This window comes from Protopterus annectens, chromosome 15.part0, assembly GCF_019279795.1.
Source record: "Protopterus annectens isolate FY-2018-M chromosome 15.part0, PAN1.0, whole genome shotgun sequence".
Taxonomy (NCBI): domain Eukaryota; kingdom Metazoa; phylum Chordata; order Ceratodontiformes; family Protopteridae; genus Protopterus; species Protopterus annectens.
The window spans coordinates 278,018,542-278,038,832 of NC_056749.1; positions in this window are offsets into that span (position 1 = coordinate 278,018,542).

The following is a 20,291-nucleotide window of genomic DNA, read 5'->3' on the forward strand; positions in this document are numbered from 1 at the left end:
GACCTATTCAAATGAGGGCCTTTGTGCACATTTAATAATGCAATAGTTTTAGTTAAATAAAATCATTCATTAAATAAAGCTTGTAGAAATGGCTTAATTTTATTACAAAGAAAATGTGGATCCAATCTGCATTATGTACTTGCTCACATTCCAACATATTCCTTTTATGGAAGAACTAATTTTACTGATTCTTTCTGGGGTTAAGAATGCTCTGTGCAAGCATTTCCAAATTAAAACTTTACAGTATTGTGTAAAGGATGTATATTTTATCAATCATAAGATATTTGTTTTAGTATCTTCAGTTAACTGTATTGAGTGCCGTTTTGTTATATATTTTCAATATGAGGTTTTGGGTAGTCTTTTATAGTTTATCAATATTTTGTAAAATTTTGAAATACGGTTTCCCATGTCAGTCATTATATATGATTTCATATATGTATTTCATAAATGTAATTAATTATTCTACTAAAATCTTGCAAATATGATGGAATACTGTATAAAGCTAGCCAGTCCTGTTGTGGAATTTTGTATGTTGTTTTTGTTACTTGCATATCTAAAACTTTTAGTTCTTTGATACATTGGAACCAACAAATAAATCCTTTCTGTTCCCAGGAATTTGCTCTATTTTATGTGGGAAAGTTCTTTATGCCAATAAATGGTTTAAATCTATATTTGCATTATTTTTTTTCCTAAATGAGTCAATGTAATAATTAATCATATGAGTTTTAATGGGTTTTGTTCAGTTATATTGCATACTAATACATATGTGCCACGGCAAATTTTTATCTGTTTGAATTTTTTTGTAAATGAACTTAATTTAATGATATTACAGTTAATAATTCTTTCCAATTTGCAGAGTAATTTGGACTTATCCAATCTGAGACTGTTTTATATATTGATTCTTTTATATATGTTTCTATATCAGGAAAGTTTAATCCTCCATGTTACCATGGTCTGATATGATGAATTAAAACTATTCTGTTTCTTTTGGGAAACCATAAAATTTTATTAGGCATGAATTTATTTCTTTAAGTATATTCCTTTCTGGTAACAGTTGTATTACCAAGGCTATATATAGGATCTTGGGTAGTAAAACCATTTCTATTAACTGTAGTCTATCTTAAAATGTTAATATTATTTTGTTCCATTTTTCCACAAAGATTTTAATTGTATTGATATTATTGTAGTTTTTTGAGACTAATTTATTATTATCCTTGCATAACTGAATTCTTAGATATTTTAAGTTAGATTCTGCTTTCCCTATGATGTGATCCCCCTTAGTCTGCAATTGTTTTTTTTTTAATTGATTTTGATTTATTGAAATGGAGTCCTGAAGTCATGTGAAATTTGATAATTAATATATCTAATCTTCTAATACCTCTTTTGTATTAGTTAATGTTAGTAATATGTCATCAGCAAAAAGCATTAGTATAGAATTGTATTGTTCATAAGCATCTATTCCTTTGATTTTTATATTGTTATGAATTTGAATTGAATCTGCCAATATTTCAATAGCCAGAGCAAATATAATCGGTGACTTGGGTCATCCTTGTTTAGTGCCATTTGTTATGTGTATAGATTCAGAGGTAAAAAGACCTAATTTAACATACGCTAAATTATTTGTATGTATATTCTTTAGGAGATGAACAAAGAATGTAGGAAATTCAAATAGCATTAGGATTTTGAATAAATAGTCCCAATTTAGGCAATCAAAGGCTTTCCCTATATCTAAGCTAATTGAGTGTTTATTTTCTTTATTAACATAATCTATAAGAGAAATTATCCTTTTAATATTGTCATGTGTGTGTCTATGATATATAAATATGTTAGTTAATATTGCCATGAATATCTTATAGTCATTATTTATTAATGATATATGTCTATATTAGGTACAGAGGTTTGGGGATTTGTTTTCCTTTATGATTGGAATTCTTAAGGAATATCTATAAGAGGGTGGTATTAAAGCTTGTGATTGAATTTCTAATAGAGTTTTATGGAAGAGGAATAGTATCTTTGAAGGAAAAAGTTTAGGTTTACTATCAATTTGTCCACTGTAACACAGTCGAATATTCATGTTGTCGAACCAAAATGTCTGTTTGCACATCGACTAATGTAAATGTCGAACCAGATGTCCAAAAATGTCAATATCGACATTTTTGAACAAAAATCAGACTCCCAGACTGTCTACCTATCAAAGTTGCCACACTACAGTACATGTATACTTATACAAAACTCCGAGATCGCACTACAGTGAGGGTAAGGCTACATTTCCCGATCCCCACTATAGTGCGATCTGGCTTGAAATGTCAGAATTCACAACAGCAAATGCTGTATTGCATTTGCTGATGTAAGCTCTGACATTTTTTGTGTCTATGTTTTGAGTCGACGTATGGCTCTCTCGACATTTTGTAAATCGCACAAGTTGCGATCGACAAATTGATAGTAAAAAGTTTATATATTTCCATAATTATGCCATCTATACCTGGAACTTTATTATTTTTACCCTTTTATTGTATCTGTAATTTCTTTGTAGGATATGGGTGCTTGCAGATCTAGTTTTTATTTTTCTGGTATTTTTTCTTTATTAGAACATTTTTCATCTAGATTTAATTGATCAATATGTATATTTTCTTTTTGGAAATGTTCCATATAGTGATTTCTATAGGCATCATAAATTTCACCAATATATGAGGCATTTTCCCTTTCTTTTCATGGAAGATACTTTTAATGTTATTAGATTTTGATTGTATTTTGATTCTTGTGGATAAATTATGTAGATATTTGGGAGAAGTGGCTAAGGTATTTTTTTTTAGTTTTTCTAAAGCTAAACTAGTTTTATATGCTAGAATTTTGTTGTATTTATTGTTTAATACTTTTTCATCTCCAAATGATTTTTTTCAGCTTTTACTGACAAAAGTTTGGATTGTAGATCTAATAATTCAGAATCCTATTCTCTGATTTTTTTTTTTTATACCAAGTTAGGGTTTTACCATATATGTAAGATTTTAATGAGTCCCATATCATTGTTTTATTTATCTCTGTGGTGTAATTAATAAATGCTGGAATTGTGGAGTTAAAGATTAATGGTTTGTACCCATTTTGAAGTTTTATTATCCGTGAATTGTGGTCTGAAAAGGGGCAGGGAGTGATTGAGAAACTAATGATTTTAGAGTGTAAGTCATGGGCAGCAGATATTTTATCTGTTCTAGTTTGGGTACCAAATCTCTGATCATGATGGGAAAACAACAAATATTTATCTTCTTTAAATTTGAAAGTATCTACAAGATGAAATGATTCTACCCACTTGTTTAAAGCTTTTGATACAGCAGATGTGCACAGTGGTATTTTACTTGTAGTTTCAGAAATATCAAATATACAGTTAAAACCTACTCCTTAATATTAAGTTGCCTTTATAATTATTGGAAAGGAAATCTAAGTGTTTTTTAACAGTTCCAGTTCCAATGCCTGGGAACCAGTATAGATTGGCTAGGGTCCATATTCTGTTATTATATTTAACTATTACTAATGTCAAAAGGCCTTCTTTATCTTCATACTTGTAAATGATTTTTGGGTTAATCACATTTGTTTTCCGTAAAATAGTTACCCTTTTTGTCTTTGTCTTATAAGTGGATTGTGCCAATATCATGTATTACTTAGGATTCCATTTGTAGTTGTCATTTGTTTTGAAATGAGTTTCCTGAAGGAAGACAATTTGTGCTTTGTTCAGTTTTAAATATTTCAATATATTTGATCGCTTGCTAGGATTGTTTAAGCCATTGGTATTTAAAGATAAAGTTAAATCCATCTTAGGTTATTTAGACTATGTATTTTTTGTTTTATTTTGACTATTAAACATTTTCCTCTGATAACTATAAAGTATATGTTTGAGCTTTTAAAGGAAATTATCAGTTTTATACTCTGAGTGTTTACCAGTAAAGTAATGTTTTGGTCAGGCATACTAAAAGTGTTTTTGTGAAATACATTTAAATTAATAAATGTTAACAAAACTAAGATCTGCACTAGCCATGAAATGAAAATCATTCCTAATCTGATGGATAAACCTAAGTCCATCAGATTATCACTCATACCTTGACAATCCAGAACATCTGAGCTCCATAAATTGAATTATCATATGGAGAATATTTGTAATAGGAATAAGCAATATTTGTTATTTTTAACAGGTAAAGTATTATTGTGGATTAGACAGAATTCTAATACAATATAAATGTCTACTTATTGTATAAGCAATTAATATTTACATGAAAGATAGATGACAAGCAATTCAGTCGTAGTAAAGTAGGATGTATCCTATATAACACCTCAGTAAAATATTAGAGCACACAGTTATTTAATATATTCACCCTTACTGATGAAGTCTTTCAAAACTTATTGTTTAATGTAAATAGATGGTAATAATAATTATACCTAATGTTTATAATGCAATGTATTTTACTGAATATATCAGAAGTTATATTTCATAGTCTGCCAGCATTTAAGTAATCACTTTGTTGCTAACTTACTTAAAGCATCACGTTTGTTTTATGTAAACATTGATGAAAGTTAGTGCATTTAATATTAGTGCACCCCCCCATTTCCTACACAAAAGGATTTTCATATCTGTCATTTCTTATTATAAAATGATTGAAATTATAGGTTAAAAACAACACATTTGTGATTAATGACTACACTTTCCCTTTCTATCTTCATAAATTGCCATCTTATGGTATATACTGAATGTTTTTAGATTTAAATGGCAACATTCTATCTTGTATAATCAGCAAAGGTTAAACTGAAATTATTGTCAGTTTAATACTATTTGCTTAGAATGTGATTGTTACATTCTGTGACATTCCTAGTTCAGATTTCTATTGTTTCCCTTGAACAACTTTGCCAGTTTGATGTCCTGTATAAACATTAGTTACCTTGGTAACAGCTTAAGTATTATGTATGGTTAAGATGGGTTACAAAACCACAGTTCGAGTTAAAGCAATTATATGACTTGTTATGCACATTTACTTATATGAGAAAATCATCATGCTTCCCCTTGGTGTTCAATGTAGTGTGTTATGTATGACAAGTTAAGAAAGTAGTGTTATTATAAACAAATCATGTTATTAAATCCTGTCTTGAATATCTAAATTCAGCAGACTGCTTCATCTTATATGACGATTATATATTTTATGTCTAGATTTACTAAAATCATACATTACATAACTGGTGTGTGTTTTTTTGGCTGTTGCTTAGTTATTTGAGAGACCACAAGCTGTAATGCTTATTCTTATTATTAGCTCCTTCCAAGCATGTTTATACAGTCCATAGACTTTAAATTATGAGACCCTTCTAGTTTCTTATTTGTTATAAGTATATTTCCATCCTTACATATACACATATCAGTACTTCAAGCATGGGCAACAATGCCCATCCAGTTTTGCCAGAATACCATTCACTAGTTCATGTAGTGTGCTTCCAGGCTGTTCTTAAAATATCCAAACCAATATTTGCCCTGTTCCATTTTATCAGCCTGTTCCATGCAGTGGCCACTCTGCTAGTGAACCACTCAGCACAACTTCCATTCCCACAGATATTTCCACAAAGAAAATCTGATGACTCTTCCTGCCAACCCCAAACACCCCTAGAATCAGCTATACCCATATGGCCAACACGTCCGAGCAAAGTTCACCTCCCAGACCACTGCAAAGGGTACTGCACAAGACCAAGTGCTATTAGTCTTTCACAATAACTCAAACTTTTACTCCTTAAATATGTCCTTAATGTGTCCTTAATGGACCAAAATACATTTTAAATATAAAATTGTGCATATTATTATTATTTTTTTTATCAAGAATCAACTTGATGAGCTAAACGAAGTTTTGGGAGAACATCAATATGTGTACATGTGGTTTAAAACAGCCCTTTTAATATATATATATATATATATATATATATATATATATGGGTCTAGGACACATGTTCGACTAGCATATGTCCGAATCACAAAACATCAAACACACATACACGAAAGTGCTTAACATCGAAAAGCGGTTCCGTGTATGTGTAGTTAAAAAAAAAAAAAATCTATGTTTCTGCAGGGGGCTTCACCCCCCTGCACCAACCCCCACAACCCTCCCTACTTTATTATTCTTACTCCGAGATGGCACTACAGTGGGGAAAAAGGAATTTTCACTTACTGTGTTCGATGTTTCGTGATTCGGACATATGCTAGTTCAGCATGTGTCCGGATCCCATAAATATATATATATATATATATATATATATATATATATTTTTTTTTTTAACCAAAAACTTCATTGCCGAGAATCATCTCAGAGGCTTCTCAGAGCTGTTAAGCATTGTCACTCTGTCTCCTTTACCATAGCAACCTGGGAGCATTTGTTTCTGTTAGTGTGTCTGTGTACTGCATACCAGAGGCTCGCGATGCACCCGAAGCAAAGCTTTACTTCATTGCAACCTCAAGCCTAAATTCCCTTCCTTTCAGTGAGGCAGCAGCCAGGAAAAGAATGGAGAGCAAACAGATCAAAATAAAAAACTCCCAACAAGCCGCCACAACAAGAGAGAATGCATTCTTCCAGCCTTTCACGTCTCACTCAGCAGATGTATAAACAAACTATTCTCTGCCAAAATATCCCAAATCACAGTTTTATCCACTACCTTTGCCTGGATCCAGGCTAAAACACCAAATGTCTCTTCCTAATACACAAGCATCAGTAAACCTTGATCAGAAGCCGCAACCCACAGCTTCCTGGAGACAAAAACTGCAACATACAACAGCTGCCAGCCACAGTTGCATGCATACACACACACCATGTCAGGCTTAATCAAACAGCACTCGAAGGTATGATACCTGCCATAACTGATATTAACTATATTTAGACAGAATAATGATGACATTTGTGCTAAGAGCTTGCTACTACTATTCAACCAGGATATGCATGACATTTCAAATCATACTTTAACTGAAGAAGGCATTAGTCTCCATGACAGCATTTTTTTCAAAACACACTGCTGTTACTGCTATTATATATGATGTTATTTGTTGCATTTGAGCCTGAACTCGGATGAATGGTACCTTGTTGAATTAGTTAATTACTTAAATTATAAGTAAAATCAATGAAAAATGAACAAGATAAGTTATTCATTGAGTAAAAGTAGGGGAACAAACTTGTTTGTATTATATGTTGCTTTGTTTGGCTTGTATATAATGTAAATAGTAACCCATCTTGACCTAGCTTTGTTTGTGAAGAATTATTCGACTCTTTGAACATTCTAAATAAATCATTACTGTTTCTCAGTTGTTTAAGAAACCCTTCTTTTTTTTTTTTTAAATAAAAACAGATGACAAGTGATGTACCATATCAGTTGATATTTTGAGAGATGTAGTTGTGAGAGTTTTTTTTTTTTTTTTTTGGGACAGCTATCCTGGAATCAGTTTTTTGTTTCTCCTTTCTAGCATCAATCCTAGGATTTGTTTCTTTTATTCTTTTAAGAGTAGTTTTAATAGTAGCTTCTTGTAAGTCATTAAAGATTCTCATCTCATTGGCAGAAAGTATTTTTATCTTGGCTAGAAAGGCCAGCTGTGCTTTAATGTTTTGTTTCAACAGTTTTATTATAGGCCAGACTTTTTTCTTTGTTCCAGTATTCTGGAGAAATAATCATTGTCAAACCTTATCAGGCTTTGATTGTATTTTAAGGGTGATTTTCTCCAAGCAGATTTTAATATGTTTTCCTTGTCCAGAAATGAAAGAAATTTTATAACTATGGATCTAGGTGGAGTATTTGTTGAGTTAGAAGCAGGTTTCCTCAGTGCTCTATGCGCCCTTTCAATTCCAAATTGAAGTCCCTCTTTCAAGTCTAATAATTCAGTAATCCAGGTTAAGAATGAAATAATATCTTCTCCTTCAGTGTTTTCAGGCAGACCAAAGATCCTTATGTTGTTTCTCCTTTCCCTGTTTTCTAAGTCATCTATTTTGTTAAACAGCCATGTATTTTGTTTAAGCAGAAATTCTTTGGAATTCTTCCTCTTTGAGTCTCCATTCAGTTTCATTTAGAGAAGTCTCTATATTTGTTATTTATTTATGGTGTTGCTGTAATAGTTCCTTAAGAGAATCAGTCTGTTTTTGAGAATTTCATTTGAGGTTTTCTAAGTCTTCAAAGAGTTCCTGTAAGGTAGATGTCATCAATTGAAGTTCTTTTTTTTCAAAGCAGCATCTGGATGAGAATTCCTTGAATTGTTCATATTCAGTGACTCGAATTTACTTGACAGGAAAATTTTTATATATCTCCACCAAAATTGATATTTATGTAGTTTAGGAGTTTATCTATAGATTTCTGATGTTTTGAACTTGAAAATAATAAAATGTTCCTATATTATACTAGTTTATGGAGCTCTCAAAATTCACTGCTCTCGTTTGGCCATCTAGGCTCCGACCCCTGGAAATGGATTTTAGCAGTAAATTTGAATACAGCAAGATGGTTACGGGTAAAGGCATGGGGGTCAAATAAAGATAGAAATTTGATATAAAACTGTATGACTATATAATAAGTAAAAGAATGATGCAAACATTTTTGTAAATATGAAAGTGTGTGAATTTTGTAAATTTTATAAATATGTAAATATTTCCTTTGTATTAATAAAGGATTCGTACTCTTTTCAGTAGGTGCTGTGAGATCTATTACATCCACCTGACCTACCTCCAAATCAAGCAGATGGGACCAAGGCTGTAACATCTCAACTGAGGGGATGACACAGTCAGGACTGCAGTACCCCCTTATGCTGCACTCCAGTGTCAGTAATTGAGCTGCCAGGTGTGGGAATAGAACCCACAGCTTTCTGCACCAGTAGTGAATGTGCTACCTGTTGCTCCATTGACATTTTTATATACATTATATACAGTATGCACAGAAGGATAAAACAATTACTTTTAGTAAGTAACAGGCTGTGCAAAGTATGTTGGAAAACATATAGCTATAACTAAATTTTGTTCACTAGCTGACTCTTTGTCAGGATGCTGTGAAAAAATTTTTCTTAAAGAAAATGAGTGGTTTGGAAGTTTATATTAACTAGAAGGTTGTTCCATAATGCAGGGCCACTTCTACGAAATGCATGATATCCTCTAATGGTTTTCAAAGTCAGTTGATATTTTTCTTGACTGCTAAACTTGATGTCTGATAAAATGTGTTTTTTTTTTCTTCCCCAAAGAAAAGTAATTGCCCTCATTCAAAATTTTGAAAATAAGCATGCCAAGTTGGGTGGCTGATCTTATTGTAATGAGAAGCCAGTACATTGTTGAGATTAAGCATCAGCTAAAATTACAAATATTATTTTTTAGCGCACTTTTGAGACAAGACCTTTTTAGTGATGTCTGTGTGGATATACAATTTAAGTGAATGGTTGAGGGAGACACCTAAATATTTATATTCGGTCAAACCTACACACATTCCGTTAGTGTAATGCATGTGTAACTTCACATTCCTGTTTATAATCTTGCTCTTTGTTCACAATGCATCTTCCATATGTTAGTGAAATTCTAATATTGAATTTTTCTTATTGGCACTCCACTGAAAAGGAACTACTAAGCCAACAAGACCAGCCATGTAAACAGATGCAAATCTATAAAAATTAATAAAGGTAATTATTGCATGTCAGAGCCCTCAGAACTACTGAGTTCCTACCATAGTTCCTGGCAATAAATAATGGTCATAAATAAGAATTTGACTATACATACACTTGTTGAAGCACATCTATTTCAGAGTTTTCAGTTTATAATCAAATTAACAATAAAGTAAAACAACAAACAAAAGCTTTGTTACAGGGAGGCTACCATTCCTGTGCCCAAATGCCCCATTACTTCATTATTTTAACTCTTAAGATTGCCACACCACCGAGAGGATAGTCAGTACTACATTTCGGGGAAAAAAAAGTCTCACCAATTTTCCAGGAAGTTGCAGTCTCATGAAATGAAGTATATATCAGCACTGAAGTAGTAACGCATTGCTGCAGTGTAGAGTTAGCAAACATGGACATACAGCTACTTATCTGTTCAGTTTTCCGTGAACAACTGTGATACAAGCAATCTAGTATCAAGCAGTGGTTTGTAAGCCATTTTAGTTCCACTGTACTCAGGACTAATGTACCACATAATGTTATAAGTACACATACCCCCAAATCTTACTCGGTGGGTAAATTGTATTTTTGTATAAAAATTCCATGAATGAGTTTGGGCTGAATGACCATAATCTAAATGTCACGTAAATATTGAAGGCACTGTCCCATTGTCATCAGCATAACTAAAGAACAGCAGACACAAACTTGTTTTAAATTTTCTTTTGGAGTCATGAGTTTGTTAGAGCTGGATCTTGATCCTTCATGAGCAAATAACCAAATACTGTGAAGTAGTCTGTGGTGATGAAGCTCTTAAGGCACATATTATAAAACTGGGAACAGGCGAAGAAGAATAAAATACCACAAGCAGTTTCTTTCAGGTTGAGGTTATAGAACCATCTGTTTCCATGTACAGACTTCAAAGGGCAGCATTACACACACACCTCAAAAATGAAAGAGAACAGGAAGTCTCATGATGCTTTAACAGGTCGATTGTCACCCTTGGTTGGCTCTTCATATTTTAAGTGAAGTAAGCTTACATCATAAAAAAAATGTATCAGAGCTGAGGGGAGTGGCAGGGGCCACAACAGTGTTCCACAGATAATACGTCGGTGTGAGTAGGATCATAGGAGGTTACTCGGCTATCGACTCAGAGGTCATTTCAAGCCTAGCCGTTTCATCCCAGTGTGATACCATAGATAACTCTAGTCAATACCCAGGATTGTATTTATTAATAACTGCCCATGTCTAGGAGGGTTGTAGGCTCTATCCCTGGGAAGAATTTATAGTGTCCCATCCACTCATTCAGGTTCCTATTGAACAGTGTCTAAGAGGTGCTCTGTTTCCCATGAATTGGTAGCCTATTCCAAAGATATGGAAGTTGCTGGGAAACAAATGTGTCCCTCCATCATGTCTTATTCAACTCACAGACCATATTTAGGCCCCTCAAATGGGTAGCTCTAGTCCCTTTTTATTTACGGATGTGCAGCAAATTCAGTAGGTTTGGGTGAGAGATTGCTCTGAAAGCCAGGCATTCGTAAATACTAAAAAAGCTGCAAAGAGTTTGGAAGTGGTGAAATTTAGTTTGTGGTATATATCAGGATTGTTGGAAGTTATTAGTATGAAACTCCAGCTAGTCAGTGCTGATGATATCCAGTTCTTACATGCCCAACAAGTCACTGTCATACGTCTTAAAGAACAGGTAGTTGACTAAGGGGACGTCGAAAGACAACACATTCTGGCTAGGCTTATAGATGCCCTCGGGCAGATAGCTTAGTACTTGTCTATGAACCTATAAGTCAAAATAGAATGGAGGGACTGAATGACAAAGCAAAAGCAAAATGTTCATGGACAATAATATTTTATAATGAAACTGAGGTTGATTGGAATTCTGGAGGGGGAAGAACATATGGATTTGTTGGCAACTATGAAAACTAAACTTGCTCAGAAGTCAGTATTCACAAAACCATCAGTCATGATTAAAAAAGTATGTCAAATGTAACCAGTGGTGCCTGAGAGGCAAGCAATAAACACAGCATTATTTTGCTACAATTTGTGTCAAAGTATTAAAAGAAGTGCATGTGTTGAGAACCTGTAGTAGTCAGGGAGACGATTTACTATTGTAGGTACAACTGTGCATGTGTGTTGAGATTACCTGGGTATAATGTTAGGACAGATTACACTGTATATATGCTATTAGGGTACAGTAGCAACAAGTAAGAAATTTAAACTGATATTACTTGGTCTGTTGTGTTTTCTACAGGAAGATAGCTAGCTTTTACCAACAAAGTTGCTTAGTTCACCAGAAAGTTTAAACCCCAAATAAAGTGGCATAACTTTTGACAAGAAGTAGCCGTTTATGTAAACCAAAACTCTGTTAGTCAATACTTACTGTGGTGTGTGGTTATGAAAGAGAGAGAACCTTACTTTTCAAATACTTATTTCTATAGACAAAAAAAACAATTCTTCATGATAGGCTGTCACATTGCAAGTGTTTGCTTACCTCTTTACCAACAAAGTCATAACTAACAAGGGGCACAAACAGGGTGAAGCCACAATTGGAATTTGTTGATGGGTGTGAGTATAGTACCAGGATTCATTTTAGTGTGTTAGTAAATGTAGGAAGGATTTTTTTCTGTTTTCTTTTTTCTTTAACTTTTTGGTCTTCAACTTCAGGTTCATAGGTAAATACTAGATAATCAGTCTGCAGAACATTACATGCTTGGCCAATAAGCAGTGACCAAATAATAGATTTAAACCCTGTACTTTGAGTCTGTGAGGTAAATACTGTAATCAGTATGCCTACCCCAATGGGAGTGCCAGTATGGGTACTGCTGAGAGTGCCAGATGATCTGTAATGGTAGACTTTGTACAGATTTTCAGATTTTATATAATTTCTGCATCTTTTCTGAAAAACAATGCATGTTTTACATACCTTTTCATGTACCAGAACCACCTCAGCATTACTCATGATGAGTAAATACCCCACATGGTCTAGTGTGGAATACTTGTGAAGAATGACATTGTACTCTGCAGGATCTTTGTCTGCATGGCATTCTTAAAATAAGCAAAATCATTAAAGGCAAGTTGCACCATAAGATAGGAATTAAAATGATTACAAGTACAGAGAAAGAGAGAGAAGCTTGAAGACATTTTCTATAGGAAGATAGAAGGGGTGGGATCCATGGATGTTATAACCAGTACAGCCGCTATACTGGGTAGAAGGGACTTAAAATAAAGATTGATGAAATGTTGCATTAGTCACATTATGCTATCCAGTTATGCCCCCATCCTAAGTATAAACTTTGGGAGAATGAATCCCTTAATCTGTTAGTGGTAAGGAGGATCTGGGAGTGAAAGCTTCCTACAAGGAGGATGGGTCTTTATTCCCACAAATAATACATTGCTTTGAAAGGTAGCTTTTGAGAAGAAGACAGTTTAGACTTTTTAAGGAAATGACATCTGCACACGTCTCATTTGCATTGATGCCCCAAATTTTATAGCCTTGACTCAATCTTTACCTGTTAAGTGACTTCTCATGAGTCACAACTGAATAAGAAATACGAATCAACTGTGTTCTATATAGGATATAGATAATGATTAGTGATTCTAGGAGTACTCTTCGGTTTATAAATCATTTAATTATTCTATGAAGGATGGGCACATGGTGTGCCCAGGTAGAGAGGAAAAACTGAATTTGGCCATATTGTATATAGAGTTGCCAAATATGTATGTTGATTTACAGAAAAAAAAGTGGTGTACAAAATTATCAGAAATCCAGTAAATTTATTTATTTGACATTTGTTAACCAGGTTAGTCCATCTGAGGCAGTGCAGTGGATCCCCAAGGAGAAAAGCTCCACAATACAAACATAAAAAGATAACACAGTAAGCAATATATAAAATCCAAGAAAAGCAGTGCAACAATACAACATAAGCAAAAATTACATATGCAGTAATCAGGTGAAAGAAATAACTAATAAAAATAAAGCAAAAATGAAGTAAATGCAACTAGTGCATTTAAGTATTTACATTAATGACATCTTTCCCAAGTAGCATAGTGTAGTATTGTCTAGTGATCAGATCAGTCATTGAATTATTAGATGTAGACAGGTAGTGGAAAGAAAAAGATCTAATGGGAATTGCTTCAGTGTAATAAGTCCATTTAGAGTGTGAGTATCAAATATATTTAATAAGAGTATGTTAATATAAATTCTCGTAATACTGCAACTCCAGAGAAATAGGAAATGTTTTAGGCTATTTATAATATGCAGAGTTCTTATCATATAAATGCATTAGTGTACTGCATGGCAATAAAAACTAATACAAAAAGACAAAAGTAGAAGGAGATTTTATCAGATAGAAAATATACAAATTAAAAACTAATAAGAGGAACATATTTGTTTCAGTATCTCTTGAAGTGTCACTAAATGCTAAAAGAGTTATGTTGTCTTGACAGTCGGCACTCCTACTTTTTCAAAATACTGATTTGTATAAATATTATAACCTTGTGTCACTTTTGTGGTATGACTAATTTGTCTTTATATTTAGTGAATGAAATATACTTATATTTTTGACAACAGAATATTCCTGTCTAGTTTCAGTTATTTAAATCATGTTGTGCAGTACTGATTCTAGACTTTGCCAACAGCAATGGATAACTGTTTAAGTGTCTGCTGCAGGAAATTAGTCCATAGTCCATTCTGATTGTAAACTACGAGGTCATATACAAAGTCTACTTTTGCATCAGTTATGGAAACCATAAGCAAAGTGAGGAGGGAAAGGTGAGTTGAAACCTTTGTTCAAATGTTGGATGTAAAACCTCGAGCAGGAAGGAGGTCAGACAACTAGTTTAGCAGAGAGAATAAGCTTTTATTTATTTATTTAGTTATGTATTTATTTATTTTTATTTTGTTTTGGGATTTTTTAGGACATGTTTAAGTTCACTACTTCTACCATTTTCTGAATTTGTTTTCTGCTTTTTAGTATATGTTGATTAGCTAGACATAGTCTGTGTCTATAAACAACCAGTTGAAATACATTATTAAATCTTTTCTGTTCTTAATTTATTTTCACTTTTCTTACAAGTGGACATCAGATATGTGCCCAAATTTGTCCTCACAGTGCACAGAGGATATGTGGCAGTATGTGTCTATCAATAACCAGTTAAAATAAACAAGTCTGAAAATATTGTAGATAACTGGAATGATTAATATACTGCAAAAGGTACTGTGATATAATATAGTTATGATCTTTTGCAAACTGGTATTATGGATACATGCTCTAAGTCAAGTATCGTGGGTATGTGCTCTAAGTCAGGTATGGGTATGTGCTCTAAGTCTGAGGAAAAAGCATCATTGGCAAATTAGGTTAAAAGCAGATAAGTACTCTGGAATGAACAATATGATTAATATGTCAGTGTTTTTGAAAGAAAATGGATTGAAAGTCAACAAGTGAATTTTATATTTTGTACATGTATTATTTTAAATATAACATTTACATGTTTTCTTTAAAAAGTTCTTAAAATATTTTTAAGGTAAATTGATTTTAATTGTATAATTGGTTTTAAGCTTTCATTCGTTGAATGACTATATATAAATGTTTGATGGTTTGCTTTGCAAATTGTTTCTAAAGAAGTTTTGTTGGACAAAAGCTGTTTAGACACTCATTCAGTTGCCTCCACTATGCCTTACAGTGTTTTTGTATTGGTTTTATTAAATAGCTGCACAAACGTTTGAACTGAAAGATACTTAATACGTTTAGGGACTGGAGGAGGTGTAGCCATTTGCATGGCAGGTTCCAAGTCATGTTCTTCACATAAGAAAGTATTTATAAGTTATTCAAAACACTCAACAAGACATGTTGAGGACATCAATTGAATAGGTGGGAGAAAAGATTATGACAAATAAAAGAATAGTGAAGGAGTGTCCATTAAAGAATGTGGACTAGGATGCTTTAGGAAATTGGAGGGTGCACATTGGAGGGGAAACCAAGTCCTTCACCTAGTGTTCTATTTCACTTAAGGCTGGCCTTTACTGGAGTCTTATACAGAAGGATGGGAAATGAACAGAGCATGATCTAAGCATTCCTTGTCTTCTGTCAGAATCTGTTCTGGTTAAGCTGAATGCTAGAACTTTCTTGTACAAATGGGCATCGGTATTTGAAGGAGATAAGTGGTTTGAAGACTGGGCTACTCCAACATAAGCCAGTGACCCATGCTAACAGTGGGAGGAGTGTATGTGCCCCTATTAGCCAGTGTGTGCCTACCATAAAGCCCAGCAGCTCTAGGTCAGTAAGCTACTGGCCGGCTGCTGTCCAGTTGCCCAGCTTGGGTTACTAGGGATAACACTCTTAAGCGAAAGCTGAACATAAAAACCAATCAACCTGCCAAAGTGCTACACTCAGTAAAGGTTCACTGACAGGATGGAGATTGGAAGTGGATGACATGATGATAAGGAGTAGGCTGGACATCCTATGTATCCAAGAGAAAAGATGGAAAGCAGTGCAGTAAAGGCATTTTGGTGGGATCCAGAGTCTACTACTCAGGAGGAGGACTGGCTAGAAATGCTATGGGAATTGTGGTAAGGGAGAGGATTCAGAAGGCAGTCAGGGATGTCATCAGAATTTGACAGACTCATGGCAATGAGACTCCAGCCTAATGATAGGGCAGTATTCATAATCTCAGTCTATTAGGAAAAGAGTGCATTTAGACAGCAGTTGTAGGACCTACTATAGATAAAGGAGGGTAACATGAATTGGTTTTGATAATGGGTTAATCCAATGCACATATTGGGACACAGAGAACAAGATATTCAAGACTGCCTGGGTCCACATGGGTGGGGCAACAAGAATAAAGAAGGAAAGACCATTCTAGACTTCTGTCTGGCAATGCCTTGCTAGTGACCAGCACATGATTCAGCAAGAGAGACAATCAAAAGATCCCATACATGAGTGGCCAACATGCGATGCCGGTAGACTTCCTCATAGTAAGAAAAGGGCATCTGGGAAGAATCAGCGATTGCAAAGCCATCCCCAGTGAAATGGTCATCCCACCACATAAACCATTGTTTGCCACAATCAGCTGCAAACAGTGATCAGAGAAGGCTCTAAGGTCAACACTGACCAGGCTGAACATCTGGAAGTTGACTTGAGAGAGAAAGCACAACAGTTCACGGAATAAGCCAGGCCTCTGGCACTGCAAGAAGAAGAGGAAATCTATTGAGTTAAAGAAAAAAGGCAGTTCCTGAAAACAGCATGTGTAAGTACTAAAGAACAGATGTGTCCAAGACAGGTATTGAAATAAGGTACATAAGGAATGCTCATGGTGGAATGCAGAAGTCCTGAAAGTCATCAAAAGAAGAGGATTGCAGGAAAAAGTGAGAAATAGAAACAACTGGCTAGGCTAGTAAGGAAATCTGGTTGGCTAAAAACAGGCTGAGAGAGAAGTTGCAATAGCAAAGAAAAAGGCAACAGAGGTACTCTACCAGATTCTGCAAAGTCACAATTAGACTAGCCCGGTCAACAAATGAAAAATAAATAAATAAAATAAAATAAATATTAGGCTGGAACGCAAAGACAGAAAATTAAAGAATATAGTCAGAAATTCTTCATAATGGATGCCAGCAACCACCTGTTAACCAGTCCACGGGACAGCAAAGGCAGATGGAAAGAGTATTTCCAGAGCTTCTGAATGATGAAAACCCCACAGAGGCTGTACTGCTCCAGACACAGCCTACAATGAGAAAAGAGGAGGAGCTGTACTGCCCCAGACAGCCTACAATGAGAAAAGGGGAGGAGCCCCACCATAGAGGAAGAAAGAACAACACTAAAGAAAATGACGTCAAGAAAAGGAACTGTCTCCGATGAGGTCACAGCAGATATGATAATGATGCTGGGTGAGATGGGGGAGAAATGGCTCCTGAGGGTACTCCTATCAGTTTGAAGAGAAAGGTGTATCCCAGAAGTCTGGAGAATAAGCTTTACTAGTGTCAGTGTGCAAGAGCAAAGGCGACATTCACAACTGTGAGCAGTACAGAAGTATCAAACTCCCATCACATTACATGTAAGTTCTGCAGGAGAAGATTGATAAATGAGTAGTAGAAAGAAACAAAGATGGGAGATGAGCAGTTCAGATTCAGATCAGGATGCAGCACAACTGACCCAATGTTTGCAATGAAACAGTTAGTTGAGATGAAGCTAGATATGGGGAAAAAGTCCAAATGGACATCCCTAGAGATGGAGAAAGCATATGACAAGGTCCCGAGAAAGCTGATTTGGGCAGTCCTGCGGTGTTTGGAAGTCACCAGAAGCATTGGTTGAATTAGTGCAAGCTATGTACAAGGTGCCAATAACTCGTGCATGAACAGTGTTTGGTGAGGGGTTTCCAGTGGGAGTGGGTGTGCATCAGGGCTCAGCTCCGAGTCCACTGATGTTCATATTGATGATGGACTTTATTAGCAAACAGGTTGGAGGAGACAGATCAACAAAGTTGCTGCATGTAGGCGATGTGATATTACATCAAGACTCTGAGCAACAACTCAGCAAAGGATAGGGGAAGGGAATGTAATAGAATGCAAAACTAATGGTAGAAAGTGGTCGAAGTGAGTACAGATAAGACAGCTGCAGTGGCAGTAAATGTGGGAATTAAGAAGAAGCTGAGAACTGAGATAGAAAGGGAGATAGTGGAACAGGTTAACAGCCTCCAGGTTCTGGGAGGGGTGGTTGAGGAGGAGGTAATTCTGAATGAAGAGGTTAAAACTGGAATCAGAGGGGCTGCAGCCAACTGGCACAGAGTGTCAGGGGTAGTGTATGATAGAAGACTACCAAGGAAGCTGAAAAGTAAGATGTACAAAACATTGGTGCAACCATTAGTATTGTATGGTGCAGACACCTGGACAGTAAATGCAGAGGAGGAGTTGCGGAAGCTACAGGTGATGGAGATGAGGTGCCTGAAACAGGTGTTAGGATGTACACTGTGGTAGAAATGAAGAAATTAGGACATAAGAGCAAAATCTAAAATAACTTCAACTGCCAAAAAGGTCAAAGAGAGCAGATTACTGTGGCTCGGACCATGTGCGATGATAATCTGGTGAAGATGATTTGGGACAGACAGGAAGAAGGCAAGAGGAAACAATGGTGTCCACCAAAGGGGTGGATGGATTGTGTGAGGGAAGATCTGTGATGGTCAGGAATCAGCGCAGAAGGCAATGTGCGGCATTGAATCGAGAGACATGGCAGCAGTTGACATGATGCCCCAACTGCATGTAGAAAATGGGAAAAAAGGGGGTGATGATGATGATGATGAATAACATAACCAATCAATTATATAGTTTCTCAAACATAGAGGTGCAAGGAATTAATTCGGAGAACTTTGAAACTACATAATTATTGTGCTGCGTTCGGTTAGTTTCCAATAGAATTCCATTTAGTTTTCACTCTGGAAATTCTCTGTGCACTGCAAGGATTCCAGCAGCCTACTGTATGCAGCTTGCTTATTGTGCTTAGATATGATCATTCATTTATTGTTCACCTGACCTCAGTACTAGCTATTTTATTCTGCCTGGATGGTATACACCAGCCTTCTTTCAAGTGAAATATATTTGCATTCCTATTTGTAATGATTCTGGTATAGAACTGCTCTTAAATTTCATAAATGATCAGAACACTATAATTCAAATTGTTTTTACCATAGCAAGTTTGATTTATGTACGGTGTCATGGTTACTTGAGGTTCAGTTGCTACCTGCTCTTCCTCATATTGTATTAACATATTTTAACTCTCTTCTCAGTTCAGACACAAAGCTCCAGAGGCCTTCAGTGTGTTTCTTCTCTTACCTTGCGCAATGTATATTTTCTACTGTAATGTAGCTCTTGTTTGTCAAGCTTTATCATAGTGTTGATTACATATAAACTTCTCATTTAAATTGTTTATGGCTTCCTGTAGCAATACTGTTGTAAGTTGAAAAAATCATAACGGGCTTCATTTCTCTTGTTCTTGAAGGATGTGTGTATTTGTAATCTCAGCTGAACATAGACACGCACGCACACACACACACACTTTTCTGTACTCTTCTGCACAATGCCCCCCTACTTGCTTAGCTGATGAATGATTGATGCCATAGAGTGTTAATGGATGAAACTACTTAATTACATCAAATCATATAATAAAATATTAACCAATATGTGCATTGGTAATGGTTTTGCAAAATCTAAGCAAAATAAGAATGCATTACTTCCCTGTTTTTATAGATGCATTGATTAGAGTGCTCACGTGTGGAGAGGCAGAGGAATTGAAACCCTCCATTTAAGGACAGTATAAAGGCAATTTTTAGCAAGCTCTCACTTGTTTTGGTCAAGTTGCTTGTCCCCATCTGATGTATATTATAGCATTGTCCAAGCAGGTGATAATAGTGGGTTACAAGGATGATGATCTGTAAAACATACTGCAGCTTTAAATGTATTTTTCTTGTATTGTTTTATCACTTTGTTTTCTAGAAGTATATTTTTCCATGGATAAAGTTGTTTATTTTTCAGAAGATAAAGTGCAGTTTATAATGAAAGCATTTATCATGAGCACATAATACTGAGTTTTTCTGCTCTGTGACAGTCTTCCTTGATATTTATTATTGTTTAAAACTATTTACTTTTGAAGTTTTGGATTGGTTGAAGTAATAG